This window comes from Callithrix jacchus, chromosome 2 (genome assembly GCF_049354715.1).
Source record: "Callithrix jacchus isolate 240 chromosome 2, calJac240_pri, whole genome shotgun sequence".
In the NCBI taxonomy this organism is placed as follows: domain Eukaryota; kingdom Metazoa; phylum Chordata; class Mammalia; order Primates; family Cebidae; genus Callithrix; species Callithrix jacchus.
In genome coordinates, this window is record NC_133503.1 from 67,107,756 (window position 1) to 67,115,000 (window position 7,245).

At 42.5% G+C, this 7,245-nt stretch overlaps 1 pseudogene; it reads left to right on the plus strand.

The window, feature by feature from the left end:
* Nucleotides 1–1,084: 1,084 nt before the first annotated feature.
* LOC100388047 (HIG1 domain family member 1A, mitochondrial-like) lies at nucleotides 1,085–5,453 on the plus strand (annotated as a pseudogene).
* Nucleotides 5,454–7,245: the final 1,792 nt, after the last annotated feature.

Genomic DNA, 7,245 nt, shown 5'->3' on the forward strand with positions numbered 1-7,245 from the left:
GCCAGGACCCTGTGTTCAAGGAGTTCCCAGTCCTGTTGGGGTGAGGGTGGAGGCAGCAGATAAGCATACAGACCAAGGATGGAAGTGCACAGATGAAACGGTGGCCAGGCCTATGGGGATACAGGCCAGAGAGGCTGAGTGTCGGGGAAATAGGAAGGAGGGGAAGTTTAAGCAAAGTCCTGAAGGACAAAGCCATGTCTGCAGCAAAGATCTGAGTCTGGAAGAGCAGAGGGAGTTTGGGAAGCCATGGAAAACACAGGGCAGGGTAGTAAGGGATCATCCATGACCCATCAGGCGGCCCTTGTGGGTCATGCTCAAGAGTCTGGATACCTACTTGTGAGTCTCTGCTTAGACACAGGGAAGAGTTCAGACCCTGTGTTCAAGGAGCACAAGTTGAACCCTGTGTTCAACTGTATTTCACGCCGTTTTTCCAGCTGCAACTCCAAGATCCTCCCTTATTGTTGGAGGTGACGCTGTGTCTTGTCCATCTCCCCAACTTCTTCCAAATCAGGCACAAACTTTCTGAAGAGTTCCAGCAAGCAGAGACAAAGGCTGTACTCACATTTGTTTGTCTGTAGAAGTGATTCTCTGCCCCACACCCTAACACAGCAAGTCTTACACGCATGCACGTGGTGAGAGAGACAGAACCAAAAGGACACAATAGTAAGCCTACAGACAGACACAAACCCACAGACACAATCACACACACAAAGACACACAGGTAATAAGCAGATGACCATAAGATGCCCAGAAGAACACTCAACAGACCCAGACATAAAAACACACCCACATTTATACATAAGCACACAGCTGGGCTCTCTCTCACATACACACACTCACACTCACTTTCAAAATACACAATAAAAATTGGACCAAAGAACTCTCCCAGCTTCTCCCCCTGTGCCTTTTCATGATGCTCTTCCACCTCACCCTAGCCTTTCTTCTTCCAACAGAAAATTTCCCCTGCCATTCTCAAAACGGACTCTCCACACCTTTCTGGGAATGAAGGTGTGGGTACCCTACATGCCTCAGGGAGAAAACGGGTCATTCTGAGCTGGGACACCCAAGGTGGAGCTGAAGTGGAATGGAAAGGGTGGTTTCCCAGTAGAAATATAGCCTGACTCCCAGATCTGAAGAACCTGGGATTACAGGTGCATGCCACCATGCCCAACTGGAACATGCCACCATGTTCCCCAGGCTGGTCTCAAACTCCTGAGCTCAGGCAATCCAATCTACCTGCCTCGGCCTCCCTTGTCCTCCAGGAGGTGGGTAGACAGCATTAGAGACTCTCCCAGGACTCCCAAGCTTGAGCAATTTCTGGGGCCATACCTACACACTGACCCCAGGGGACTTTGCTGAAAGACAACCTGGCCACAAGCAAGCTGGTCAACCTGATAACTGGTCAAAATGATGATTGGTTGGAAATGAATAGCCTTGTTTCCTATTTGTCAACTGTTGCCATTTTTTTTCTTTTTTTTGAGAAGGAGTCTCGCTCTGTTGCCTAGGCTGGAGTGCAGTGGTACAATCTTGCCTCACTGCAACCCCTGCCTCCTGGGTTTAAACAATTCTCCTACCTCAGCCTCCATATTAGCTGGGGTTACAGGCATGCACCACCTCGCCCAGCTAATTTTTGTATTTTTAGTAGAAATGGGGTTTCACCATGTTGACCAGGCTGGTCTCAAACTCTGACCTCAGGTGATCCACCCTCCTCAGTCTCCTGAAGTACTGGGATTACAGGCGTGAGCTATAGTGCTCAGTAAACTATTACTAACTTTGATGCATCAGTGGGTGGTATGGCAACTGGTTGGGATTCTTTAAGAATCTCAACCACGTTTCAAGGATTGATTTTTCTTTGGGAGGTTAAAGTTGTTTATTTTTCATCTATTTTTAAGGAGATTATTCCTACTTATATTATTTGTAGCCAATATTAAGGACATAATTCATTCACTTATTTTATTCATACATTCATTCAGAAAATGCTTACTGAAAATCCAGTGACAGATGTCCTTCTAAGTCCTGGGTGGGTAAACAGGTGAGCAAAGCTGACAAAGTCTGTCTCCTCGGGAAGCTCGTATTTCGGTGGGAGAAAGAGAGCATCAGATAGACATATAAACACTTAATATCATGTAGTAAATGCCATAAAGAGAGACAGAGAGAGAAGGGGTATGACCTCAGAGAGGGCAATCAAGGAAGGCCCAGATTAGGGGAGAGGAAATTGAGCAGATGCTCTCATGCACTGCTGGGATGCTTCTCAGAGGGTATGAGATGTGCAAAGGCCCTGAGGCAGAGCAGCCTTGGTGTGTTGGAAAGCAGTGAGATCAGAGTGGGTGGTCCACAGGGAACAAGGGAGAACCAAGGCAGGATGTGAGCCTGAGAAAGCAGCCAGGGCCTGAGAGCACAGGGGCTGTGGACCACAGTCACAAAAATGATGGAAAGCCATTGGAGGACTGCAAACCAACATGATCCCATTCAGATTCTAAAAGGAGCAGCTCTGGCTGTTGTGTGAAGAATAGCCTGGAATGGGAAGTGGACTGGGAGCTGAAGGACAGCGATAACTTAGAAATGTGTTACAGGCCTCAAAGTAAAAGTGATGAGAGAACACCCTAATGTCTACCAGGAAAAATTTACCACAGCTGGGCACGGTGGCTCATGCCTGTAATCCCAGCACTTTGGGAAGCCAAGGCAGGCAGCTCACAAGGCCAAGAGATGGAGATCATCCTGGCCAACATAGTGAAACCCATCTCTACTAAAAAAGTCCAAAAATTAGCTAGGCATGGTGGCATGTACCTGTAGCCCCAAGTGTGGTGCATGCCACCATGGGAGGCTGAGGCAGGAGAATCACTTGATTCCGGGAGGCAGAGGTTGCAGTGAGCTGAGGTTGCGCCACTGCACTCCACCCTGACAACAGAGCGAGACTCCATCTCAAAAAAAAAAAACGAAGAAAAAGAATTCACCAAAGCAACCTGCAGGCCAAAGAAGAGATAAACTGAATGTCCAACAACAAAGTCTTGTTAGAACACATCCAACGCTGGCCAGGTGCAGTGACTCATGCCTGTAATTTCAACACTTTGGGAGGCAGAGGTGGGCAGATCACCTGAGATGGGGAGTTTGAGACCAGCTTGGCCAACAAGGTGAAACCTCGAACCCTCGTCTCTACTAAAAATACAAAATTAGCCAGGTGTGGTGGCATGTACCTGTAATCCCAGCTGCTCGGGAGGCTGAGGCAGGAGAATCACTTGAACCCAGGAGGCAGAGGTTGCGGTGAGCCAAGATCAAAGCACTACACTCTAGCCTGGGGGAAAAGAGCAAAACTCCATTTAAAAAAAAACAAACAAACAAAGGAACACATCCAGTGTCCACAAGAGAAGAACCATTGACCACTCCTTGTTGAAGACCCATCATGTGCCTGGAACTATGTAAGAAACTTAAAAATTTTTAGAAAATAATGTGGAAAGAAAAGATTTTCATTCCAATCTTTGAAACCTGACACGCCAAATTCTGACTTTTATCTTCATGGACTATGTTAATATACATTTAGATATGTTAAATATATACCAATGTTATTTCTGAGACTGGATAATCTTCCAAATTACTTGTGCACTTTAAACAAATTGGTACCACATCACTTATCAAAGAAGGTAAAAAATTAGCTCAAATAAAACTTTTTAAAATATTGCATTCCTTAAAAATAAAAAGAAAACATCTCACTTAACTTTTACAATCACCATTTGAGGTAGATATAATTATTCTCATTTCATGGACTGGGGAACAACTTCAATTTTTTTATCCCTGTGTGAAAACATTTTAAAATATGAAAAAGGCAGAAAAAGTAGAATTGGATAAAAACAAATGAGATATTTTAACGTTAAAAAAAATTAATCAGAATATTAAATTTTTTTAGAGACAGGATCGCATTCTGTTTCCCAGGCTGGTCTCGGACCCCTGGGCTCAAGCGCTTCTCCCACTGTCCGCCTTGAAGTCCTGGGCTCAAGCGACCTCTCAAAGTGCTGGGAGTGCAGGTGTGAGCCGCCACATCTAGCCTGAAACACGTTTTGAGCTTTGTCTTTTAGTTTCTTTCCTATGGCAAATGTAATGCACTCTCATCTCAGAAACAGTAAAACAGAAAGAAACCAAAATAAGCAAAGGGAGCTCCCATAGTCCCGCCTCGCTATCCAACGACTCGCAGTCCTTTGACACGGATATCGCTGTACCCTTTTACACAGACACCATATTCTTCAAAACTCAGCTCATGATATGTATACTGTTTTGTGGATTCACATAATTCACTTAAATCATCTTAGTAGGAGAGATTGTCTCAAACATTTTCTCTTTTCTTGGCCATTTAAATTGTTTTCTTATTAATGAACGGTTATTGTGTCCTAACTTTTCCCATTACAATGAATAGCAAGAAAAAATCATTGAAAATAGATTCAAAATAAAACAGAAAGACCATAGAAAATCTTAGGGGAAAAAATCCAGAAATGCTTTGCATAGAAAAAGACAAATTTGCAGTGTTTCAAATGCTCACTATTGGGGATATTGCTTTTCAATGAAATTTTTGTTTGGGCTGAGTTGTTCTTAGCTTTCTTCCAAATTGCATGTTTGTTCAGATTCACTTTGGTCAAGTAGTTTTTCTGGCTAAACCATATGAACATTAATTAAGAATGGCCAGTATTTATTTAGCTTCGAATATGTATGCACTAGCCTCAGTACAAACCTTATTTTAATGAATCCTCCCAGTGGTAGCAGAGCAAGATCCTGGTGGCCTTCCCCATCTGATGGAAATGGACTCAGAGAGTCAGGGGGAGGATATCATAGCCCAAAGTCGCCTGGCTGGGAAGTGGCAGAGGCCAGACCATCCTGGATGCCTGTACCTGGATCTTTGCCATTGTCCCTGGCCTCTATCTCCCGAGAACTTTAATTGCTAGTAAGAGAAAGCTAATAACAGGCTTACAATAAAATCTTTACTGATTCTAAAACTCTTTTTCTTCTTCAGCTACAAGAGATATCCAGAAGTATAACTTCAGTTTCTGAATTTAGCAACCAATTTGTCTGTAGCAAAAGATCATCATAGGAGAAGCTGGCAGGACTGGGTGCGTGGGTGGGGATCAGAAGCCAGTTGGCATGTGAGGGTTTTTCTCACGCTAGGGAGATTCTTCAATCAATCACTATATCAACAGACACAGATGTTTCCCTTTCTTCATATGATGAAGATCAAGGATCCAAATTTATTCAAAAAGCTAAAGACGCACAATTCATACCCATTGGAATGGCAGGGTTTGCAGTAATTGTTGCATATGGATTTATACAAATTGAAGAGCAGAGGAAATGTTGAAATGTCTCTTCATCTGATCCACATGCGTGTGGCGGCCCAAGCCTTTGTTGTAGGAGCAATGACTGTTGAGATGGGCTATTCCACGTATCAGGAATTCTGGGCAAAACCTAAGCCTTAGAAGAAGAGATGCTGACTTGGTCTTGTTGGAGGAACTTGCTTTAGTTAGACGTCTCATTATTGAAGTTACATATTACTGTTGAAAATAAACTAATGTGGCTAGCCACAGTGGCTCACACCTGTAATCCTAGCACTTTGGGAGGCCAAGGCAGGCAGATCACCTGAGGTCGGGAGTTCAAGACTAGCCTGACCAACATGGAGAAACCCCGTCTCTACTAAAAATACAAAATTAGCTGAGTGTGGTAGCACACACCTGTAATCCCTCAAGGCTGAGGCAGGAGAAGTGCTTGAACCCAGTAGGCAGAGGTTGTGGTGAGCGGAGATCACACCGTTGCACTCCAGCCTGGGCAACAACATTGAAACTCCGTCTAAAAAGAAAAAGAAAGGAAGAAAAGAAATTAATTTGTATGGGTTTAGATGGTAACACAGCATTTTGAATATTGGCCTCCTTTCTTGCAGGCTTGATTTGCCTGGTGACCAAATTACTAGTGACTAGTTTACTAACTAACTAGGTCATTCAAGGAAGTCAAGTTAACTTGAAAGAAACGTCACCTAAATGCACTTGATGGTGTTGAAATGTCCACCTTCTTAAATCGTTAAGATAAACTTTGTTCTAAAGAAGGTAACAGGTCAACCCTGAAGTACTCTCAGTTTGCTGCAGAATCTCACATATTTTGGATGTTATATAAGAGTCCTTTTTGTCCCAGTTAATTTAACTTTTTTCTGTTTCGTGGACTGGTGGCTCTTTTAGAACTCTGTCCACGAAGTGCATGGAATATAACTTGTAAAGCTTCCCACAACGGAAAATATATGTGTGTGTGTTTAAACCAAATCTTGAATGCTTATAATACAGCTGCATAATAGTAGTATTTATTAAAGAATCACAATTATAAAAATGAAAATAATTTATGGATACTAGTTTAGTTCTTTTGTAATTGCAAATTATATGTTTGCTGCTATTACATTAGAATAATTTTTAAATGTTATCTTGAAATAGAAGTATGTATTTTAAGCACTCATGCAAAGGTGAATGAATATTTTTTTTTTTTTTTGAGACAGGTTCACTCTTGTCACCCAGGCTGAAGTGCAGTGGGGTGAGCTCAGCTCACTGCAACTTCTGCCTCCCAGTTCAAGCAATTCTCCTGCCTCAGCCTCCCAAGTAGCTGGGATTATAGATACCTGCCACCATTCCTGGCTAATTTTGTATTTTCTGTAGAGACAGATTTCACCCTGTTGGCCAGGCTGGTCTCAAACTCCTAACCTCAGATAATCCACCTGCCTTGTCCTCCCAAAGTGCTGGGATTACAGGCGTGAGCCACTGCGCCTGGCCAATGAACATTTTTTAAGTGTGTGCATTGCTCATTTTTTCCATAAAAAACTGTAAACATTAAACTGAACAAATTACCTATAATGCGTTGTATTAACGACTTATGAGCAAGCTGGTTTGGCCAGACAGCAGACCCAAAATTTATGTACTACAGAATGCTATTTCACTTGTGAAATTCTCTTGTCTAATCTGAATTTACATTTTATGGTGATAACATGGTATATGTATTGTTATTAAAGTAAATGACCATGTCAAACAAGAAAAAAGGACTTTATAGTAATGCTGTGGTGCTATATAGAGTATGTTTTCATTTGCGTGCATTTAGTCTTGGTTTAAAATGTGAACTGTCATGGGAAATAATAAAAAATTAAATATTAATAAAAGGAGCAAGCAAGAAAAAAAGAACTCTCAAGGACTGCTTTGAGTGCACCAGAACCATTCATTGCTCCACAGGAAAATTAGTTGA